Source organism: Gouania willdenowi, chromosome 6 (genome assembly GCF_900634775.1).
Source record: "Gouania willdenowi chromosome 6, fGouWil2.1, whole genome shotgun sequence".
In the NCBI taxonomy this organism is placed as follows: Eukaryota; Metazoa; Chordata; class Actinopteri; order Blenniiformes; family Gobiesocidae; genus Gouania; species Gouania willdenowi.
Window position 1 is genome coordinate 33,047,196 of NC_041049.1, and position 24,785 is coordinate 33,071,980.

At 38.4% G+C, this 24,785-nt stretch overlaps 1 non-coding gene across 1 annotated transcript; it reads right to left on the minus strand.

The window, feature by feature from the left end:
* Positions 1-24,314: 24,314 nt before the first annotated feature.
* On the minus strand, positions 24,315-24,451 carry LOC114466269 (U4 spliceosomal RNA). Its single transcript, XR_003674418.1, has one exon. It is a non-coding gene; the product is annotated as a U4 spliceosomal RNA (small nuclear RNA).
* Positions 24,452-24,785: the final 334 nt, after the last annotated feature.

Sequence of the window (24,785 nt, forward strand, 5' to 3'; positions counted from 1 at the left end):
GAAGAAGCAATGAATGGCGTTTCTGTATCGCAACGGACTCAGGCTGAAGTTTGAATTACATTTTCAGTCATGGCAAATGATGGTTTAAATGAAATATTACTCATCCACAGCCTAAAAGCATAAATCCCTGCTTTTTGATAAAGATAGAGATAATCTAAAGGAGTTCCTCACTGTGTCCACCGTCAACTGTCCAGGCCTCTCTGGCAGTGTTCACTGCAGCAGTAAGTATCAGGTTCAACCACTGCTCATTTTACCTGAACAGATGTTGGTTGCACTTCATTTTTTTATATTAATATTGTCTTATTATGATGTTGAAAAAAACAAGCAGAAGAGTCAGGTAAACCAAATATGTATTTTTATTGAAAATGAAAGCAGAAAAGTTAACATCCTGTTGTTTATTACATAATAAATTCATAGACGATTCCCCTACAAGAACCATTATGAATCTATGAAACCTCACCTGCACTGTCCAGTATCCAGGTATTTATTTCAGTCACACTGGGTTTTTTATTATTTTATCTAAAATGTTACTAAATTGATTTCACGTCACTGAATCTCTTCATTCTAATGAATCAAATCATTCTAAATTAACCAATATCGTCCTTGAACAACGAATCGTGATTCGTATCAAATCGACAAAGCAAATCATTACACCCTTATTACCAACACATCACACTGTATTGTCCCACCCCTACAAGTGAAACAGCAAATACTGACACCAAAGTGAAAATCCAGTTCAAAGGTTTTAAGCCGATACTGACCAAGTTTCCTGTACTCAACACCAAACATTCCCTAAATATCTGAAGGGTACTACATTAGTGGAAGCAACACCAGAGTCCAATTTTAGTTGCACAGCTGAGATTTGATGACACCCAGCACAAGGGGTGTGACACTGTGGAGTCAGATGTCAAGGCCTAATAAAATCCCACCTGATGTCTGAGTATGAACCTCATTAAAGCTTTCCAGCTGAGCCTACAGAAAAGTCACCTTTGTCTCAAACTCAGTTATTAGCACATCACAAACCAAGTTTTCTCTCCAATTGTGAATGTAGTTAGTATATTATACCTCAAAACAGGATTTGGATCAAATACTTTTGCTGCTTCCAAATGAACAGTTGTTTTAAACCTCAAACCATCTCTAAAGATAATTTTAATTCAAAAAACTAAATAATGTAATGGTAAAATGTATCTGGTAAAAACACCAACAGAGTATATGTACGTCTTTAAAAAGGTGGCATGTAAGTCAGTAGTTCCCAACTTTTTCTGTCTGGTGTTTCCACTTAGCCTTATTTATTCAATTCAATTCAATTTGTGGCCATACCAGCCTGTCATTTCATTAGATTGTTAGATCTTGGAAGCTAAGCAGGTCACACTGCCTAGTGTGAATGTAGTGTGTGAGTGTTGGTGGTGGTCGGAGGGGCTGATGGTTCACTATGACAGCCTCACTTCTGTCAGCTGTGGCTACAATAATAGCTTACCACCACTAAGTGTGGAGTGAAAGAATAATGTCTTAATTCTGTAAAGCGCTTTGAGCATGATATAAAATCCATTGCATTATTAATACAGTTTTTTTTTTCTTTTTTTAAATATATATATATATATATATATATATGTGTGTGTTTTTTGCCACCTACAACACAGAGACAGAGACAATTACAGAAAAAATGCTGTCAGGTTACCATAGACAGTAATTACAAATATTATACATTATATTACAGTATGGCTACTTTAGCATATATTCTGATAATGAGTCCATCAAACGTTGCTTCAGGAATTGTGTATTTTTATCGCAACAGCAGAGTCATTCATAATCAGTGACGTGCCGTGACCACTAGGGTTGGGTAGGCACGTTGCAAATCGAAACCATCAATGACAATTTCATATGTTTCTGCTGTCAAGTGTTAATTCAATTCAAATCAATTTTATTTGTATAAAGCAATTTACAACAAAGTCATCTCAATGCTCTTATCAAAATATAAAATTCATAATAAGAAAGAAAAAACTCATCAAGATCCACATGAACAAGCATTTAGCCATCTAAGAAAATCAACATCATAAACACCATTAAAAAAACATAAACAATTATTTAATATAGCCTCCATACTCTCCCAACAAGATATATTTCATGACACGACAGCACATCCGTTGTTTGCGTTGGAAACACGGAGAAAATGACAACAACAATAACTCAGAACAGCCTCAGTGAGACGCATCCACAAGGTCAATCCTTCCTTTTGTACCATTCACTGTGGAAAATATGAACAATTTTCTTACCTGACCTTTGCTGAAGCTCTGGTAACTCAGGTGTTGGTCTCCCATCTTTTAAAAGCTGTTGTTTTTCCTCAAAAAAAAAGTTTCTCTATCATCTCTGGCACTGTCATCCTGCCTGTAGTGTTATACCACCCACTCGCTAGAGAACGTAGCAGCAGCGGTCACATGGCATCTATTCACTAATGCACTGTGAACTTACGCATAGCATTTAGCATAGCGCGGTTACGTCCAAAGGCAGCTCTCTACGCTGCCTTTCGACGTAAATGGTTGTCATCTAGGGGACCTGACTGCGCATGCGCAAACACGTAAAAACACGCAATGGGAACAGAGGCAGAGGAGGGGGCGTGGCCTCCCTCTGCCTTACAGCCAAGTGAGACTGTGCAGCTGTTCCAGGAAATAGCGCTGGTAAGTAATTTGGGCTATGAAACGCACAAAATGCGGACACTTTCAAACTTATAGGTACTGTAGGCTATTGGAAATGGAAAAATAAATAATTTATAATTATATTATAATTAAAATAAATAATCAAAATATCAATTCACCCTTGGGTAGGCACTGCCTACCTTGCCTACCCTGACGGCATGTCACTGTTCATAAATATAGTAGGTTGTTTGAAAAACTCATCGGATCCAATTGCTGCCGATACACAAAATACTTTCTTCTCTACCTCCTTCTTTTCTGACCACAGAAATAGTCAAAGCTTAATTTCCCCACATTCCTCCCAGATTTTCACCGGCACTTATTTGATTGGATCCAGCACATCATTAACTCACTATCATTGATGTAAATATACGTCAATTGTGTTTTTCAACGAGGGTTGCTAGGAGTTCTCACATGAATATCAGCCTTGTACTATGATGTAGTGACCAACTGGTGCCATGTAGGTGGCAGCAGCGAACCTTTGGATGAGAGATTAGCCATGATGGACAGAGGTCAAAGGAAGAAGAAAAGAGTTGATCAGGGAGAAAATGGCACAACGAGAGAAGACGGTGAAGTATACAGCAGCCCACAGCAGCGCACACTCAAGCAGAGCATGTGTGGACCAAAGTCCACAATTAAGTGTGTCGTTATCGTGAGTGAAAATTATCAACAAACCGAGCCAAACGGGTCAAGTCAGCATGTTGGGGAGTAGGAGGAAGTTGCGTGTGTAGGAAATGAGGCGAGGGGAAGACTTGGAGGAAGGCCAAAAGACGGTAATGAAACCATAAAACTCTGACCCAGATAGTAAAATAATAATAAGTTTGCCATCAAAAGCCGGTCTCAGTGTTGTTTTTGTTGTTTTATAGAAGGAAACTAATGCTGAGGTGCCAGGTTTTTGTCAGAAACTGGCATTTTGTGTTAAATGCACCTATATTCAACTGCTGATTATGGAAAAATTAAACAAGCTAGAAATGGCTGGCAGTGAGGGGGGTTTCTGTTTTGAAAATGTCTGGCAGCCAATGAGGTAAAAAATTAAAAATAAAATTTTTCACTTTTGGGTGTTAAATTTTAATTTTAAAGAATAATATTTTTACAGTTGTGTCTTTTTTTGAGTTGAAGTCACTGAATATGTCATTGTAAACGCAACATTTAATGCAGACAGTGCAAATGTGAGGAAGAGAGAGGAAAGTCAAGCCACGCCCCCACGCTACGAGGGTGATTTGGCATGAAAATAATTTCTCTATAAAAAAGAGCTTTTTTAAGCCAATAAGTTAAGCTAAGCCTGAGGTCAAGGTTGTTTCTGTCTAATGGTGGAGGAGAGCAGCAGCAGCAGCAGCAGCAGTTAGTAACACCTGTCCTGCATCTATCCAGAAGACATGAGGAGGACTCTTGGCTTATGAAAGCCTCGGCTGTTAAATATGTTAAAAAGTTGCGAGGATACAAAGTTCTCCATGGCTGTTTGTTTTTTTGGCTATTTTGACAAATAAAAGGTAAGCACGTATTTTATTTTCATTTTCTGCTGATTCATTAGATGAGTTATGGCCATATGTTATTGGTGTAAAAGTTTGTACATATTTTTTGTATTTGTGGGTTTTTGTGTTCTGAAAGTATACTGACCTTTGTGGCTAGATTAGCGGCCGACCAGAGCTGAAATCCTGCCCGGATCTTTATTGATAGAGGAGGACTTACAATTATAATAACATTAAATTTGAGGAATAGAGTTGACACCAGTTATTACAAACACATTTTACAAGTGGCACGAGACCATTCAGCGCTGGCTCAATTGCGTTCTTTTGAGATGGGTTCTGGAAGCCAAAAGTGGCCGATCTCCATGATGCTTCCGGCTTTTTTTTCTTCGCCCCTCCTCGTTTGTTGGACCCCCACCCTTTGACCCAACATGTGTCAGTGGCCCATGTGATATGCAACACCGATGTGTCGTATGTGTGTGTGAGAGACACAGTGTTTCAAGGCCATATGAAATCCTAAATTGTGTTTGAGAGTGCGCAAATAATATCCCTCAGTTTTCATGTCACAAATGTTCAGCCCAGTTCAAGTGTTTTGTTTTTAAAAATCTGTGATACATAATTTAACACAAATGTTTTAGTGTATTTTTTTATTAAGAAAGTAGATAACAGTCATATGACATTGAGACTGTTGATGTGTCCACATGGGGTTTAGAAACCGTCTAATGAGAGCAGCGCTCAGATTTAACTTCCCACCCCAGTGATTGCCAGAGAACCCTCCCTCATTCTAATCACTGCAATCAGAGTCTCAACAGGAAGCTCCAATATTACCTCCTAAATGTTTTTCACTTTAGAAAGTATACTTAAGCTTCAGGTTTTCAGATCATCTTAGAAGGATCACTAATAGTTAGCTATTCAGAGCAGGAAGGCTGAGAGGATGAAATAAAAGTACATTCTGACCAGCCTTTTTTAGGCTATTTTCAGGCCTAGATAGCATAATACTCGACAAGAAAGGGTGGGAAAAAGCTGTTTTGACACCTTGATATTACTCGTTTGCCTTTGGACTGCACATTTGAGGCACTCCAAGATAATAATAACCCTGTCAGTCTGAAATCTAACAAACGCCTTAATGAAAAGCAGTTCATTAAATTAATGATATAATTGATAAAAGGCTTGTTCTATCACCATTGAATTAATTGAAGATGATTTTGGTTGATATATTATTACTTAAATTATAACTACTACTAATATGGTGGATAGTGTCAGATTAAAACCAGGAAGCTTCACACTGTTAGAATTGTGTCTTAAAAATTACATTTAGATTTGTAAAATATCAAGATTTCTATTTTGGAATATATAGTAAATAACTATCACCTTTAACAATACAATAATCTTTTAAAGTGTATTTAAAAGTTTATTTAAGTCTAAAACAAGGAAAAATGCAAGCCTTTCATAGTAATGCTGCTTTTTTACTCAGTGTCTTGCTGGCAAGGTATAGGGTACTAACAAATTATAATACAATAATAATATTAATAATAATAATGATCACATAGTGATCTTTTTTAATGTTATGTGCATGATTATGTGACATATGTTTGTGTGAAATGCTGTATCCTTTTTAGATATGATTTTTCATATGAGCATTCTGAACTACAAAGTATACCAAAAGTGATTTAAAAAAAACAAATCTGAATTAACCTATAGGAACCTAAAAAGCAACGCCATTGTTCCGTGCATGTTACAATGGTGGATTCAAAGAAATCTTACAACACGGACAACCTTGTTTGGGAGTTAATTTGAAAACAGAGGGGGTAATTTGAATACGAGTTTATAATACTAACCATCTGAAACCTGATGGCATCAACCATCTGACACCGGTTTCACTTTTCCAGGGGGAAATATTATGAAACCAGCTGCAGTACCTGAGGTATAAAGAAACCGGGGTTAGTCTGAAACCAACATCTTAGGCCATAGATACACCCAGCCCCTAATTAAAATTAAATGTGAGGGTACTGCCCCCTGCTGATCGAAACATATACAACATGTTTTCTTAATACTTTTTAACTCATGCTGTTCAGAAACACAAAACTGGACTGCAAAAATACACGCACCTTTTTGTTTCAAAAAACATTTGAATTTGAAATCTAACAAATATCTTAATAAAAAGCAGTTCATTAAATTATTTCCATATTTAGAAAGAGGATTATTCTATTTTCATGTAATAATACATTTGATCGGTTAAATGTTTTACCCTGTATTATGTTAGTTTGTGGGCAGCCTACTGGAGATGGACAATACCTTGGTTACATTTTGAGCAAACGCATGACTAAAGGCAGAAGAAGATGATTCCCTGCAGTCTGGTGGATATCTGGGTGGTCTGGTCAATACCTAAAGGTATTTCAAACCTGCATCCCCCCTGCACTCCGTCTCACTCACATGCATGCGCACAGCTGCTGCAGAAGCAGACCTCAGCTCATCGCTTGTATTGTGTAGAAACATTGTTGTCTCATTCAGCAGTAAGTAAACAATAAACTTTATATGTTAAAAAACATGACCAAAAACTCTGTTTTAACTCTGTCAGCTGTGACGCGTTTTCAGTGTGAGCGCGTGCATGCGAGGGATCGAGAACGAGCAGGGAGACAGGGAGACGGCATTGATTAAAAAAAAAAACGTTTGTTTTTTTCATTGGTCGAAGTTATTACAGATTTACAGCTGCTATAGTTGACAGATTTTCTTCGTTCCTTTTTCAGAGCAATAAGATCTTAATTTCTGTCAGGCCATAAAGACAATTCAACCAAAAACTTAAAAAGTGTATCTGGAGAAAATCGCCTACCCTAGCTTTAAATAACTGCAGACATACCCCCATATTAGCAATACTCATAGACTTGTGTTTAGAATGGTAAAAAAAAAAAAAATCCTAATTTAAAATTGTGAATCACTTAATGATTCATGTTTAGCCAAAAATAACACATTTGTAAGTGCAAGGCAGCTCTGGCCTATTGGTGTGTGAGTGTGAATGAACTGATATTGCAAAGTAGGAGTTGAACAGACTAGTCAGTGACGTCGACTAGTCGCAGTACCTGACTTTTGCCCAAGATGGCAGCACAAAACAGCAAACGAGGGTCCTAGTACCCCTGCAGGGCAAGGAAGCACAACGTCAAGCGTTTCTTGCTCCTTCCTGGTTTGTGCTCAAATTGCAGCTGGTAGGCAAATACTACAGCTAATATACATGCTAACGTTAGCTGTAGTGGTAACACATCTGTGTATTAAGCAAATCTGGAAAACAGCAGCGCAGGACGGAGGCTCCTTTAGCGGGGTAAGACTACCACCGGAGCATCATGTTTAAGGGTGAGTAAATTGCTCTGAAGAGATTTATGCAGTTGATGTAGCACTCCTCTATCGCTGAGAAGCCACAGCGGTCACAGATTTCTTCAGGTCACAGGTTTTGCAGGGATTGGAACTGTCGCCACCTGCGGTCACATTTCTTTTTCGGGTCACAGATTTTGGCACAACAGCGGCCTTCCCCCAACGTCGACTCAACTAGTATGCACATAAAGTCAACCTTTAAAATTATGAAGTCATTCAACCCCCATTGTAAAGCGCTGTTGCAAACTTTGCAATGAGCTCGTGGTTGTCTCAATACAAGCAAACGTGTCCATTGAGCAGTAATGTGCAAATCTACTCCCCCCAACAAAATTGCGCACATGCATTCAGCGAAGGCAAAGTTACGCTGTTAGAGACTTTTAATTTAGAAAGTCTATCCCTCCATGTTCAAGTGTATCTCCCATATTAAAGCACATGTACCAAATGTTGTATGATATATCAGAACATCACGAATAATAACACTGCTTAATTTCAGCAACTTTACTCTGTCCTTCTTTAAAGCTGCTATCCGGAGTTTCTGAGAAATGTCTCGATGTCCCGCCCCTAAACAGCCTCACTTCTTCCCACGGCCTATGCCAAACTACCAGAAGCTACGTCTTTACTTTTCTGGATGCGCATCGTGGAACTTAACAATTGATATAGGTCTATGGGTCAAATAAGAGCCAAAATCATATTTACCTGTTTGCTTTTGCCTTGTTTCCGTGCACAGTTCCACATTCACTTTGATTGACAGTCTCAAAAACAGGGAGTCGAAGCCTATTCGCTGGGCACACTCGGCGATCGTTTCTATTTGTATAGGGGTCTATAGGACGAAGGAGGGACTTATAGTATATACATTAAAGGTCCCATATCATGCATTTTTCACCCATTTCCATTTGTTTGAAGAACCCCAAAAACATAGTTTTTGAGGTTCATTTTTCCAAACTCACCTACCTGTACTGGAAATGTATATAACAAAAAAACATTTATGTACTATGTAAATTTGTTTACATTCTTTATTGGTGAAGCAATACACTGCCACACACTGGCTCTCTTTTATCAACAATGCGTGAAAACGGGTGCAAATCTAAGCGCACATTGTGTCGTGAGACTTGTGAAAATTCATATTAGACCAATCCCAGCATACAAATGATCGGATGTTGATAAATAGGGCGGGTGAATTTGATCTTCATTAATATATTACAACCTCAAATATTTCTGGTTCAGAGGCCCCGCCCATTGAGGTAAAACAAACATTGGCAAGGTAAGAAATGTTAATGAGATAAAAATCAGCATCCTCACAGCTGAGGTGAAGAAAAACAAAGATGTGCTTTTCAGTGGTGTGAAAACTGGAATTTAAGGAGCTAATTTTAAATGCTCTGTGGAAGAAAATAACGGAGACACTATACAGCGTTTCCGTATTGGAACAGACGTGATCTGAGGTTTTAATTAAATTCTCAATAACTAACTTAATCCTTGCCTAATAATGGTTTGAATGAAATATCTCTCTTCCGCAGCCTAAATGCGTAAATCCCTGCTTTTTGATCAAGACACTTATTTACATTTTGGTCAAGAAAAAGTATATGAGTCAGGCTGGCAAGCCCGTCTCCCTCTCCTCACTGTGCGTGCTGCACAGCCATCAAACCTCATATCAGGGCAGAGAACCTGGAGAGACACAACAAAATACTGTATGTTGTTTATTAGCCTCAGTTGCAATGTAATATTACCACTGGGGTTTATCAATGTACCAAATTAACGAATCCCTTAAAAAGCCTCAGTGGAGGCTGTGCTCTCACTGGTTCAGCTTTGGCTCCTCAGCAGTGCTGGTAAATCAGACATCACTCCATTCACTAATGCAATGTTGTGCCAAACAGATTAAAAATAAGAAAGTGTTGTCGAAATACAATTCAGTCTTTGCAGCCCATGAGGGAGACTTGGGCCGTACTATCTCCCACAGTGGCTCCCCCCCCCCACCCAGTATTTTTCAAATACACAATAATCAATTATTTTGAGCAAGAGTTGTGTGTAAATTTGCAATGACATGTAATATACAAAATAGAAATTACCATTTTTGGGGGAAATGGTTTCCTCCAGCTCCTTGCTAAGCTCATGGATGCTGACGACTTTCTTGGGTGATAGAGAAATTGCCCAAACAATGTGGGAAAGCAGCCAATCACTGAAAAAAGATTCGACGTAGCAACGGAAATTCAGGAATTGACCAATCAGCGTCATCGTTGAATCTGGTTCTCAAACATATCGCCCACGGCCCAAGCCAAGTAAGCCTGTGGAGAAATACGGAAGGGACCTGTGGGGGCAATGCGCCTTTGATGCGTCTAGTCTGCCTATAGCTCAAGAAAAGAAGAAGAAGGTTGAAACCACGTTGATGTGATTACCATGGAGGACTGCAGTGAAACTATACGGTAGCTTCTTGAAAACCCATTTGAGAGTATAACATTGGCGCTAAAACTAAATAATAAAAAACAGTGAGGCACAGATCAGCCAAACATCAAGATAAGCGAACAAACCAGAAAGGTAAAGTTTATACAAGAGGTTTCTCTCGTAATTGGTACAGCTGAAAGGCATGGCTGGCTGGATACAGACAAGAGAGAGATAGTACCTACAATCACTCAAACTTGGTTATTTTTTTACCATCAAAGTATCACTCCAGACGCGGCAATTGTGAAAAAGTAGGGTAATTTTATCATTGATTTCTTCCATTTTTTCTGACCATGCTACTGCTGGCAGAGTCAAAATGTTGCAAAAAACTCCACATTCTGAGTTGAAAAGATCCAGAACAAAGTAATGTCTTGATCTCTGCTGAGGAGTATTGTCTTTCTGCTTCTTATAACTAGCGCGGTAGAACCAACGGGCTGTGCCTGATGTTTTTGTCAACCAAATACTCACAAATGGTTCTTTTAGCTCACATAAATCGGTGGATGTGGGAAAAGGATTCAGCTTTTGCTTTTTTGTAGTATCAGAAGCAGCTTCTTCTTCTTCATTATTTTTGATGTTTCTAGGGTTAGCTAGTTTTAATACACCCCAGTCATTTGACGACAAATCAGCCGCAGACATTTGTGTGGTTTCACAAACATTCTTCTGATACAGACAGAGTTCACCCGTCTCATACTTGAATACGTACCCCCAGCTCCCGCGTTCATCATAACTTTCAAGTGACCACTCTTGATGCAAAGGAAATGGAGGTGGTGTCTGAATTCTTTTCAAAAACACCAAAGACTTTTCATGCTGACCGGCAATACGTTTTGATTCTTGTAGAATTGTAATAACAGTTTCACTAATGATACCTGTATACATGGTCAAGCCAGTGTGTGTGTGTGTGTGTGTGCGTAAGTCCAAAGGTTGTATGTTCAAATCACTCTAATCTGCATAGAGACGACCAAAGTAGGTCAGGTTTTTTTTTTTTTTTTTTTTTTCATTTTGGCGGGTGCTATAAGGCGGGACTTCCGGTTTGGGAAGGCGGGACTTCCGGTTTGGGGGCGGGACAAAGGGCGTGACGTCACACCTGTCAAAAGTTTGAGTGATTGTAGGTACTATCTCTCTCTCTCAGAACGAACTGCTGGACTGCATGTTGTCAGTACTCAAGACTCACATTATCGAGAAAGTAAAAAATTGCAGATTATCTTGCTATTAAGGCTGATGAGACAACTGACATTTCTACCCACTGCCAGTTGGTGTTTGAGCTAAGATACATTGACACTTGTCACAACATTCAAGAGCGTTTTTTTGAGTTCATCCCTCTTGAGAATGCTGCTGCTGCTGACACGATTGCCAAAGCGCTGTTGGAGAGGTTGAGCATCATCCTCCCTCCTGGACAGGAGAGTCAGCTGATTGCCCAGGCCTATGATGGGGCTGCAGTAATGAGGGGAGCCACTGGTTTAACGGTAAAGTATGTGTACGCAGGTGCACGCTACATACTGCTCCCCATCAGCTCAACCTCATCATGCAGCAGGCAACATCACACATCCCCAGAGTCAGGTTTTTTTTTCAGACCTTGGTGGATTTGCTGCATTCTTCTCCTGCTCATTCAAACCAACCACTGTGCTGGACCAAATTGTGTCTCACAGACATCCAGGGACTTCAACAACCAGATGGAACATTCATAGAAGTGCTGTTAACACAGTGTTTGAACACAAGGATTACCTCATCAAGTGTTTCCAATCGATCAGATACTCTGGTGGCTTTGATCCGATCACTGTCAGAGATACAGGGGCCTTTGTGAGAATGCTGGAGGAAGAAGATTTCTGCAACATATGTTGGCTTCAGAGTTAAGCTGCAATATTACAGTCCTGTTTATAAGACACCCAGTAGGTGTTTTTATCTTACCTACCTTTTCATTTATTCATATGTAAAATTACTATATGCTATATTTCTCTGTCTGCCATCCTCAATTCCTGTGTAATAATGAGTTTTACATTTGTTTTTATTATGCTAGATTCTATTAACTGCAGCTACTGAGGAAGGCAGACACTGATCTCATCTTGTAAGAGAATACTGATGACATTATTTACTATGTGTACCTTTTCTATTATTATTTATGGATCATGTCATAGGTATTTGATACCATTCTGAGTCATGCCAAAGACCGGTTCTCATTAACCAACCACTTTATCAGTGCCACTCCGCTACACGGAGACTTGTTTGTGCAACACACTGCACAGTTCCCAGATGCAGCACTACAAACTACCGTGAAGGCCTACCCCATGTTGAACAAAGCCGAGCTGAGAACAGAGCTTTCCCTCATCTATGAGCAAGACAAGTTATTAATATTGGCATTGAATAATTATTGTTTCATAGAGCACTAATAACCTGCCATTTCTGTTCAGTTGTATCGGGACGGTTACGGAAACTGACTTTTGACTTGATATGGCACAGCCCTCCCAGAATATTTTTCACCAGCCGCCACTGTAATATACTAATCATAGATTTTTAAATTTTTTTCTTGTACCAGAGTATTCAGTTCCTTATCATGCAGAGTATATGGTCACAAGCTTTACATGGATCAAAATGAAAAGATGTGGATGTTTGGAGTGACACAACTGTTTACGATTGATTGATTCAGCAGCCGAATTGTTGCTGAATCCACCATGCCAACAAAGAACAATCTTATTATTTATGAGGACTAGTACAGTGCCCGCCGGAAGTATGCATTCATGTGGGAGCATAAGGGGTATATTTGCGGGTGCAATTTTCCTGATTTAATTCTATGGGACATGTGCATGACTTAATCATCACTTTTACATTTTTTTGTCTGGTGTATTTTTCTGTAACGTATGTTTTTTTGAGTCATGTGTATTTTTGTATCTTTCTGTTGTGTTTTTGTGCAGTTTTTGTATAATTATTGTTTTGTTGCCGTTGTAGTGTGATTCTGGAGTCATTTTGTGTGTAAATATTTATTTTTATGTATTTTTAGTATAAATATTTAGTTTTGTGTATTTTGAGGCGATTTCATATTTTTGTTGTATTTTTCTGTAATGTATGTTTTTTGAAGTCATCATTATGTGTATTTTTTTATCTTTCTGTTGTCTTTTTGTGCATTTTTTGTATAATTATTGTTTTTTGTTGCCATTGTAGTGTGATTCTGGAATAATTTTGTGTATTTTAGTTTGTTTTTTGGTGTAGTTTTGTGCATTTCTGTTGTCATTTTAGTGTATTTTTTGTATAAGTATTTAGTTTAGTGTATTTTTGAGTCATTTTCATATTTTTGTTGTCGTTTGGTGTATTTTTCTGTGTATCACTTCCAGGTGAGGTCCGTCCAGTTTAAACAGCGTACGGTCAAACTAACGTTTTGAAAGACATCATCACCAAATAAGAAAAGGGGTTTATTTTCGTGTGCGCTTTCCCTGGTTTAATTCTAGGGGACATCAACATGATAAATGTGTTTTATATTTTTGTGTAATGTATGTTTTTTGGAGTCATTATGTGTATTTGTGTATCTTTCTGTTGTGTTTTTGTATAAATAAAGTTTTTTGTTGCAATTGTGTGATTCTGTTGTCATTTTGTGTATTTTTTGTATAAATATTTAGTTTTGTGTATTTTGAGTCATTTTCATATTTTTGTTGTATTTTTCTGTAATGTATGTTTTTTGGAGTCATGTGTATTTTGTATTCTTTCAGTTGTCTTTTTGTGAATTTTTTGTATTTTATTTTACTCATTTAATATATTTTTATTATAAATAAATAAATACTGTGTGTGTGTACCGTGAAATGTTTGAGACACTGATAACCAAACTCCATATTGATTGTAGCTATCTTCTTGCCCCTCACTCGTGTTTTTTCAGTCCGTGTCTGCTTTGCTGTGTGCGCAGCGATTGGCTCTGGCCGCACACGTGACTCTTGCTCAGGTGAGGAGCTGTGCAGTGAAATAGATATAGATGGTGCGCTAGCGCCCCCTCACACCTTGAGGTCAAAAGATGAATAGGTTTCATTTCGGGGCCGTCCAGAAGTGAAATAAAATTAAAATAAACAATTTGAAATGACCAAATTACTCCAAAAAAACAGATGCACACACTTGGAGTATTTGGAACCCGTTGACCGAGTTTCAGGTCGAACTCGCACCGCGTTGGGGAGATAATTGCTCCACACACACGCACACACACATGCACACAGACCATCCTTGCTTTTATAGGTAGATGTTTACAGGTAAGTTTATTAAAAGTAAAAAACAAAAGAAAAAGTGTGTAAATGTACTGTGTAGGCGTGACTAAAATTGCTTCATTTTTAAAGCTATCAAATATACATGTAAAAGAATGTCCCATTAAAGGTTCATTGAAGGTCACTTCATTACATTATTGTTAGTCATTTTGCAAGATTTCACCCATTCAAGGGGTTTATTCATTGTACTTTATAAAGTTTTATCTTTTGAAGAAAAAAGTGTGATAAATACACTTTTACTGACAGAAAACAAAATCCTAGTTTTTAACAAAGACATTGCCGTGCTATGGTTTTGCCTAATCAACTTATTATACCTCTGAGAGGTTAATATTGTGTTGTCTGTTAAAAGAGCAAGCCTAACATTTTTATTTCTCCACCAAAATGGTATTTAATTTGTTTAATGAAGTGAAAACTGCTCTTCTTACTTCTCACAGATACAGATTCATAACCTACAAATGTCTTAAAGGCGAAAGCCCCGATTTAATCTTTAATCTTAATCAGGAAAGCAGTTTCCAATAATGGCATGTGGGAACAAATTAGAGTGGAACATGGCGGGGAGTTCTACTTGACCTTGTACATGCAAGAGAAGTTGTCGCAACACCAATCCAACTTGACCAGATTACCTTTTATCCAAACAACTTCCCCAAGGGTGAGTTTTGTCTTGTTGATTCTATAACTATTATAATTATTTTAATGATATTAGTTCCAAACTTTAGTGAAACCTTCATCAGAGAAGTTAGCCGGGTACACGTCACGATAGTGACTGGAAAATATTTTTCATCTTGCACTTAATCTTGTAAGGGATATCTGAGGTTTATTTGTTAATATTTTGCATTGTCTTTGCATTCTTTCATTTTTAACCTCAAAATTCTATCCTGGCAAGCTTTTAATGAGTACTTTTATCAAATTTGTCACCAAATTTTATAACTGTGTTCAAAAAGAGCCTCCGTGTGCAAAGGGTTTGGCCAGAGGTCAACAATTGGGTAAATTATGCATTAAAGCAGGCTCGAGTTCATCTACTGGATCAGGAAATACTTGACGTGCAGCATAACCTGAACAAATTTTGCTTCTCCAACCTCACATAGCAAGTGAGCCAAATTGGACTGAGCAGAGGTGTTGTTCTAATTTAGGTAGAGGGATACCAAATAACTTTGCAGACCATGGTTGTCCAAAAAGATTTCCCCCAGAGCTGCTGCCCAATGCTGCTGAGGCTGCAAACATGTATGAACAGGAATTGCGGTCTGCTCTCAGGTGGGTGTCAACCTTTGGTTCCGATCCATTTGCATCCGAGGAACAGCGATGTCAGACCGAGCAACTGTTTGGTGAAAGATTTCCAGATATGTCCCTCCTTTATGAATGTTGTTTTCCAAATCTACGCAGCAACATTTAGGACAGTAACTGTGGGTGTTAATCCACTTTTCAATACAGATCCTACAAACAATAAGGCTTCTGCAGCAGGTAGAGAACATTGGATTCTTTACTGTACCTGTAGAGAAGAAATGGTGTCATTTATTAATGGTCTTTCTGATCTAGCACCAGATAAGCTTCTTATAAGCAAAATTAAAATTCAAAACATTTAGGTTTTGCCAAATAATTTTCAAATCAATTGTATCCAATCCCAGCAGTGACGTGTATTGCTATTTTTTTTATTACTACACTGTCACATTAATCCATAGCAAAGCAGTACAAACCTGTGCAGACATGGCAGGCAAAGACCAAAGTTGCAGAGTGAAAAGTGAATCAAAGTTGTTACTTCGGCCTCTGAGAGGGACTTTGCCAGTGTGTTATGGGCAAAACCAGACAAGTCCCTGATCATCTGGGACACTTCATGATTCCTTGAGTTGCTTTGACAACTTCTTCAATATTTGCAATCACTTCTTGAATACCAGTATCTTTTCATCGACTGAAAACATAGTTACAATAAGATGTTGGAATACACTTTAATTCTAAGATCACACTGCTGCAGAAATAATCATTATTGGTGGAGCATTGTTGTCTAAATAAAAACCAACATAATTGGTGTACAGGAAAATTTAAAGAAAAACATGCTGCAGTTACCTCAGTCTTCTCCTCTTGCTCACTTGTAACAGCTCCATCTGTTCTTCCGAAACAGCAAATACTTTTCTGTAATTTTCTTTGCAATATGCTGACCCTGAGAAAAAAAAACATTGTACAGTAATATTAAAATCATACAAGTCCAATGAAATAATAATGTTATATGGCTAAAACAAATTAAATTATTAAAGCTAAATGTGTTTGTAATGTCAGTATTACAGTATATGTAGGTAGGAGAAACTTTATTTAGCTGTAAACTTTGGTAATATTTTACTTGATTTTAGAGATACTGTATCTCATAGTATCGACAGAAGTTGTTTCACAACATCAGTCATTCAAACATACCTCTTGTTCTATCAGAATCAAGTATTCTGTTGCCCTGACTATCATTCAAAACAACTGAGTCCTACTGTCCCAGGGCCTCTTTCACCTTCATGGCAATAGGGGCCACTGATGCCTCAAATTCAGAAAACCAATTTTGCTAGTCTCCAGCTTTCCATTTTGAACCTCGGCAATAAAAACATTCCTGAAAATTGACATTATTTTGTATTAGTTTTTGTTTTTCTATGTGTTTATGAAACATTCAAAACATTTATATCTTTTTTCTTATTAGAACTCATTTTAATTTGGTACACAATGCTGCCACCTAACATTAGTCCAGCTCAAGAAATCTGAAATAATAAATATAATTATTTCAAGATAAAAAACTGTAATGAAAGTGTAGCAGCACTAGGGTGTCTGCAGACAAAATCCCCTCTGATTGGTCTCCTTGTTGGGCGGGCAGTATAAAACGGGAACGCTGGGTGTCATTTCCTCATTGCAGTGTCAGCTTGGGGACCCATTGTGAATCGCTCTCTAACCACAAGCTGCATGGTAGTAGTTATGATTGGCAGCCCTTCTCATGCTGATTTTTTTCCTGTAGCTTTGGGTTTTTCGCTGGATTGGTGCCCGTGCTCGCTCTCCGTGGTGCTGATGTACACTGGACTTCCATGTGTGACAGCTTTTGACAACTATGGGTTACCGCTGTGTACGCCTCTCCTTGCTTCCTGCTGCACTGGTGCACACTATCCTTCAGTGCTTGTGACATTGCCTGAAAGGTATGTTTACACACACATTGACGGTACTCCTTTATGGGCTGTTTTATTGTGTAGCTGTGGCTGTGTGCGCCCTCCTTGCTCTCTGCTGCGCCGGAGCGCTTCCCCCTTCAGCTTCTGACAGGTACACGTACCCATGTCTGCTCCTGCTGTCATTAATGTACCTATTATTTCTAAATAAAGGTTTGTGTCACAGGGTTGCCACACCTGTGGCTACCGGTTTGAACTGATATCACAGATATCTTTATATAGTATTTAAGTTTAATAGAATTTGATCTGTTTATTTTCCATTTACTCAGCTTATATTTTGTATTTTATTTCTGCCTACATCGACCCATTTATTGTACTCTTTTGTTGTTGATATCAAGCTGTTATTTCTCTTTTGTAAAATACTCATTTAACCTCTGGTTTGTTATTTCAGTTGCTGAGAGCCAATAGTGGTGGTCCTGGTGGAGGGTTGTCGTGTGCTGTGTAGTGCTTGGTTTGTTGTCTCCACGTGTGCCTGAGTGTGTGTGTGTATTTGTCACCTTTTAGGTGTGTATTGTCTTGGAATCCCCCACTTTGAACCATTGTTTCCACGCTGGTAAGCCTCAGCACTGGTCACTGTTGTTAATTTACTTTTGTTTTATAAAGACTGTTTTAAAAATATATTTTTGTAATAAACATGTTCAACTGGGAACACGTCTGAGGCTCCTTTAATCAACGGGCCTGAGTGCTTTGGGTGATACATTTATTATTTAGTCTGCAAATCATTAAGTGCTTTATTTTCTTTTAAATATTACTATTTCCTTGGGTAAATCTCCCAAGGTGGCATTGTCACTAATAACAATCTGTGTCATGCCCCCACTCAGTGGAAAATTTATATTGTGAATATTTTCATTAACTTCATAGATGGTTGTAGCTCATGTATTGCTGTTGTTATTAGAAAAATATGTTTCCTTGCAAACAATAGCACTAATGTCCTTTAGCAGTAGCCCATCCAAGTAAAATGTGGTTGTTTAGTTACATCTTGGCTGCCAATCATTTTCACAACATATACCCCCTCACTGCCAGCAATTTTAGAGCATTTTGACTAATATTTTAAGACACAGAACATTTTGACTATTTAAAATCTGAAACCAGATTCTGAAAGAATAGACAGTACTTTCATCATTAAAAAACACAATGTTTGTAGCTTGTTTCGTTAAAAAACAAAACTGTCAAGCAGAACATTGTCTTTTGAATTTTGAGTTGAATTGAATTGAATTGAATTAACACTTAACACAGAAATTAACATAGAAACATGGGAAATTGTCATTGGTGGTCTCGATTTGGAACACCCTGCCTACCCAATCCTAGTGCTCACGGCACGTCACTGGTTCAAACACTGTGTTAACAGCCCGGCTATGAAAGTTTCATCTGGTTGTTGAAGTTCCTGGATGTCTGTGAGCCACAATTTGGTCCAGCACAGTGGTTCGTTTGAATGAGCAGGAGAAGAATGCAGCAAATCCACTAAGGTCTGAAAAAAAATCCTGACTGGGGATGTGTGATGTTGCCTGCTGCATGATGAGGTTGAGCTGATGGGCATAGCAGTTAAAGGGGACATATCATGGTTTTAAATCCTTCCTTTTTACATATAAATCATACAGTTGTGGTCTATATAAAGCTGAACTGTAATGCTTTGGTCTGAATTCCTCATTATTATAGCTCCACAGGCCCCTTTTCTACCCCTTTTCTGATGTGCTTCTGAGAGCAACTTGTTTTGGTGCGGTCTCTTTAAATGCAAATGAGACACTTCATACCCCGCGCCCTCTTCAGGTGACACTCGGTTCAACTCCACCCTGCTCGGCCATTTTTGTAGTTTGATAGAAGAGATACGGTTATGTAGCGGCGCAGAAAATGTTTATTCACACGTTATTTACACAATGTCAACAACAGAAGACTTGTCCATCCAGCCTTACATGTTCGAGCCAGAGTCTGACCCGGCGGAGTGAGATGTAAATGAAGATGATGAACCTGCAGAACCCTAACAAGTGAGCTAACACAAGCACCGAGCAAACGCTAGCGCCAAGCTAACGTCACGAAATGCATTTTAATACAGTCTTTTCAAAGACAAAAACGGCAAAATGAAATGACTAATGAAAACTTCAGACTTAAATTAAATCACGTAGGCCATATCATCAAGGATCTAAAACGAGCACACAGCGCTAACATATGAAGACGGTGCAACTGCTAATGCTAACAAAACAATGACAGGGACGTTTTATCATCACACTTTTTAGCGTTATTTACAGCTTACCGAAGTGCTCTGTTCGTCGTCTCCAAAGATAGAAGGAATTGAACCCTCAATCAGACAAAGTCTTTCGGCAAATCCTTCTTTATACTGGTGAAGCGGTCATCCTTGAAGTGCTTCGCGCACACAAAAATGACCTTACCCACAGATGTGGGTACATTTCCATGAAAAATAAAACTCAACCAGGCACTTTGAAAAGGTTTTGATGCTGGGAGACGTTGTAATGAAGCGTGTGGGTTACTACATCCAACAACCAAACATTTTGACTTATCCTCTCGTAACTTCGGCATCCTTGAGCTTGGACTACAAAATAAAAGCGAGAAATAAAAATGGAGGATTTCTCGAAGTGTTGGGCTTGGAGTCGATGTACTAATTTGGCAGTTCCGCTGCAAATACTGTGATGAAATAGTTCAAAAAACGTAATAGAGAATCGAAAAATCAAAACAGATTGAAAAATATGAGCAAAACAGAATATAAAGATATCAACGGAGCACCTGAAGAGACTAATTTGTTTTTTTCTGTACTTCTAAGCACTCTAAATATACAACAAAATGCATTTAAGGGCTAAAAAAGTGGATTTAGCATGATATGTCCCCTTTAATGTATTGTGCACCTGCGTACACATACTTTACCTTCCACTGCACTCCATCTGTGGCTCCCCTCATTACTGCAGCCCCATCATAGGCCTGGGCAATCAGCCGACTCTCCTGTCCAGGAAGGAGGATGATGCTCAGCCTCTCCAACAGCGCTGTGGCAATCGTGTCAGCAGCAGCAGCATTCTCAAGAGAAATAAACTCAAAAAAAACGCTTTTGAATGTTGTGATAAGTATCAATGTATCTTAGCACAAACACCAACTGGCAGCGGGTGGAAATGTCAGTTGTCTCATCAGCCTGAATGTCAATATAATCTGCGCTTTTTACTTCCTCGATAATGTGAGTCTTGAGAACTGACAACATGCAGTCCAGCAGTTTGTTCTGCACGGTTTTTGAGGTGCCTTTGAAAACTGTAGCTGTCTATAGGTGCTCCTCCTTCACGGTATCAAGCGATGCGACGAGATCCACTAAGCCCCTAAACACACTAAGGTTGTCTGAAGATTCCGTCTCATCATGGCTGCGCAAAACCAAATCAATAGCCCCACAGAATTTAATACAGTCTATTATCTTTGACATAATGTGGCGGTTCTTGTCCACCTCTTCATTGTGCTTCCTCACAACAAGCCTGTGACCCTCATCCAGCTGCGTCGCAATGTTAGCTCTGCCTAACATCGTTAGCTTGACCGTGTTCTCCATATGTGCCCTCGAACTCTCATGTTTCTTTATCTTCTCAGATAAATGCTTCATATCCCATACTCCTGTATCAGTCCATGCCATATATGTCCCAGCTGTTTTGAAGAGCAAACACAGGAAGCAATACAAAGCATTTACAGGTCTGTATCCAGCCAGCCATGCCTTTCAGCTGTACCAATTATGAGAGAAACCTCTTGTATAAACGTTACCTTTCTCGCTGGTTTGTTGGCTGATTTGGGCCTAGCTGTTTTATCTGTAGTTTTTCCATCACTGTTATCCTCTCAAATGGATTTTCAAGAAGCTACCGTATAGTTTCACCGCCGGCCCTCTGCAGCATCCATCATTGTCGTTGACATCATTGTAATCACATCAATGTGGTTTCAACGTTGTTGTTGTTCTTCTTTTCTTGAACTACCGGCAGACTAAACGCATCAAAGGTGCATTGCTGCCCCCCACAGGTCCCTTCCGTATTTCTCCACATGCTTACTTGGCTTGGGCCATGGACAATATGTTCATCACCCACTGATCATCAGATTTGACGACGACGCTGATTGGTTAATTCCTGAATTTCCTGTTGCTATGTCGAATCTCTTGTCAGTGATTGGCTGCTCTGCCATACTGTTTAGGCGATTTCTCTATCGCCCAATTAAGTCGTCAACAGCCATGAGCTGAGCAGGGAGCTGGAGGAAACCATTTCCCCCGAAAATTATAATTTATACTTTGTATGTGACATGTAATTGCAAATTTAAACACATGGTTCTCAAAATAAATTAGGGAGTTCCAATTCAAATCTGGCCTTACGCGCATTCTCCCATCTGCTCAAGTTCTTCTCTTTTACTGCAGAGACAGTGGGTGGTGCGTCGCGGAGCTGATCAGCTGTGCGTACTCGAGTTGCGCCTCGGCTGCTGCTGCTCGATGAATTTTGACAGATGTCAGACTTAAATTGTATTTTTTGTGATTTTTTAAAAAAAAAACATTTCATAGTCAATGGCATATAGAACATAATCCCATACCTGTCAAGTATCCCGTTTCAGCCGGGAAACTCCGGTATTTTACCCCTCTTTCCCACCATTATCCCGTATTAATATTTTCCCATAAATATCCCGTATTTTAATGTAATAATAATTAAAAGATGCCTTACTAAACTCAACGTCGTCACTAGCCTCTCAAGAACTGCCACCCGAAATTGCCTGAGTGGCAGTTCTCGTGAGATTAGTGCCGACTCGGAAACAACTCAGAAAAGAGATGGATGAATGAAGACGTTCCGGTGAAAAAAACAAAGAACTTCTGTAAATAAAATGTGACAGAGAGTTTACCTTCCTAAAGAGCAGCAGGATGGGACACAGTTACACGTTCTGTAAGATTAATAACTGAGATTTCAACGTCTACCACAGCGGAAAAAACGACGTAAGTCAGCATAAAAAATCAGCCAATCACAAGCCCCACAAATATACACTCCTTTCAGAAAGTGTTAAAGGATGTAAAGTCTGCAACAAATGTGTCTAATAAGTCATTAGTGAATACCAGAGAACCACATGACTGAGCATGAGAAATTATAAAAAAATATGTAATGAAAATAAAATGTTAATGTCTAACTTAAAGACAAACAACTTGAAATTAACAGTAAATATGCAACGTGTAGACTTGTATATGAACTGTAAGTATATTAGATAAACAAATGTGCTTCATATATACATTTTTTTTTTTAATTTAGGCTGTATTATACATTAGGAATGAGGGCTGGGCAATATATCGAGATTCAAGATAAATTGAGTTTTCTAGTTTGGCGATATAAAAAACACTATATATATATATATATATATATATATATATACTGTATATATATACATACTAGTATTGTATCAAAATACTTGTTTTAGGAGTCGCTGCTTTTACTTCTCAGAACAGAATGTAAAGCTCAGTTAAATGGATTAATGAGTGCGTCCTAACCCAAACCTTCTCCATAACAAGCCACACTACAGAACTCACTCACACGTGCTGTCCCTTACAAGTGAAAAAGCCAAGATTTACAGTATTTACTGTAGTAAGTGGTTGACAAGTGGCTATTTTAGATTTCATGTACACCTGTCTTAAAATATAAAGAATACTGGAGCTTGGATGGGCAGGTGGGACGGATCGTAGCGGGCGCCTGCAAATTTCAAATCCAAAACTTGACAGGTATGCGTAATCCACATGTATTTTAGTCATGTTGTTGTTTTTCGTTTTTTGTGTGTGTTTAAAAAGGAAAAAAAAAACTGGAAAACTGCAATGCATGACTGTATGTTGTCAATTGATATATTTTCCAATATATATATATATATATATATATATATAAAGAATAGTTCATTTCATCAAACCTTTTATTTTATACAGATGCCTTTGTAGCGGTCTGTACTCTTCTCAGTGCATTGTGTTAAGTTTTTAATCAAGACCACGTCACTTTTGGCCAACACAGATTTTATTGGCGAGATCCTGGCATGAATTTACAACTGTCAGTCCTTGCTTCTGCATACACACACACATTTTACACCGAAAATATAAAAATCAACAAAAATCACCCGTTAATTATAAGTTTAAAGTAAACAACAAAAAATAAACCCGGAGCTCAACACCTGTGCTACTCACCAGAAGACAGCGTGGTCAGAACTACAGCTGCCTTCCGGGTGCACGTCCCACGTTCACAGGGGTGAGGCAATCAATGACGCTGAGATAATCTTGATTCAATGCAATGTGTGCATATTGATGGCAAGTGGAATTATACATTATTAACTTTGTTACACCTTTGAGAAAAATACATTGAGACATTAGTTTTTTATTGTATACAAGGGAACCATGGCAATATTTATTACCAAACAAAATGAAAGTAACTAGTGACTTTTACTTTTTGGGTACTAATTAATTGAGATATTTTTTACTTGTACTAATGCAAGTACAAATATGACTTACTTGTACTTGTGTACAATTTCAATCATCAAACAGTACTTTAAGTTCTACTTGAGTAGGAGATATCAGTTCTCTTTACACCTCTACTGGTTGAGGATATCTCATCAGTATATGCAGAACTAGAGATGAATGTCCTTAGAAAACACAGAAAGAAAGAAGCAATAACCAGACCTAACATCTCAGTGACATCGCCTTATCCCAGGCCTTCAGAAGAATTGAATTTCATCAAATATTAAACACAAGCTAAACAAAATGTCATTCTTGCTACAAATCTGAGCTCACAATTAAAATGAATTGTTACAGTGTCAAACCGTAAACAACATGTTTTTAAACACTTTGACTATTTAAGTTTGTTCAAACACAAAAATGCTGCTTTCCTGGTTGGTGTTCCTTCTGTTTTAGTTTTAAATCAATAAAAGAAAATAACAACAGACTTTATTGACTTTGTAACAGAATATCCAAAGAACAAGTGGTATACAAATTATTTACTTCCCCTCAAATATCTCAAGTGACTGAGTGTAGTCTGATAAAAACTGTAGTGGGTAAAGTTTTCAACCAGCAATAATCGCACCTCTGATAAACCTCATAGGCTATGATATTACCACTGCACAAAGCTAATGAGCAGATGACCTGATCAGGGATGTGATTCATGATGAAACCATATTTACTCACGGTCTACAACTTTGGATACGAGATTATCGGCTAGTTTTACCCTGTGATATCTATAATACACATTGTTCACAGTCTACACTCATCTGTGTAACTGGTTATCAGCTTCTAATCAATTTTTGGTACTTGTTTGTTTCTGGGGGTTTCTCCCTTCAGTGTCCTCTTCAGGAGGTAAAATGCATGCTCTATTGGGTCAAGGTCCGGCTGAGTGACTTGGCCAGTTTAAGACCTTCCTCTTTTTTCCTCCGGTGAAGCCCTTTGTTGTGTTGGCCGTGTGTTTT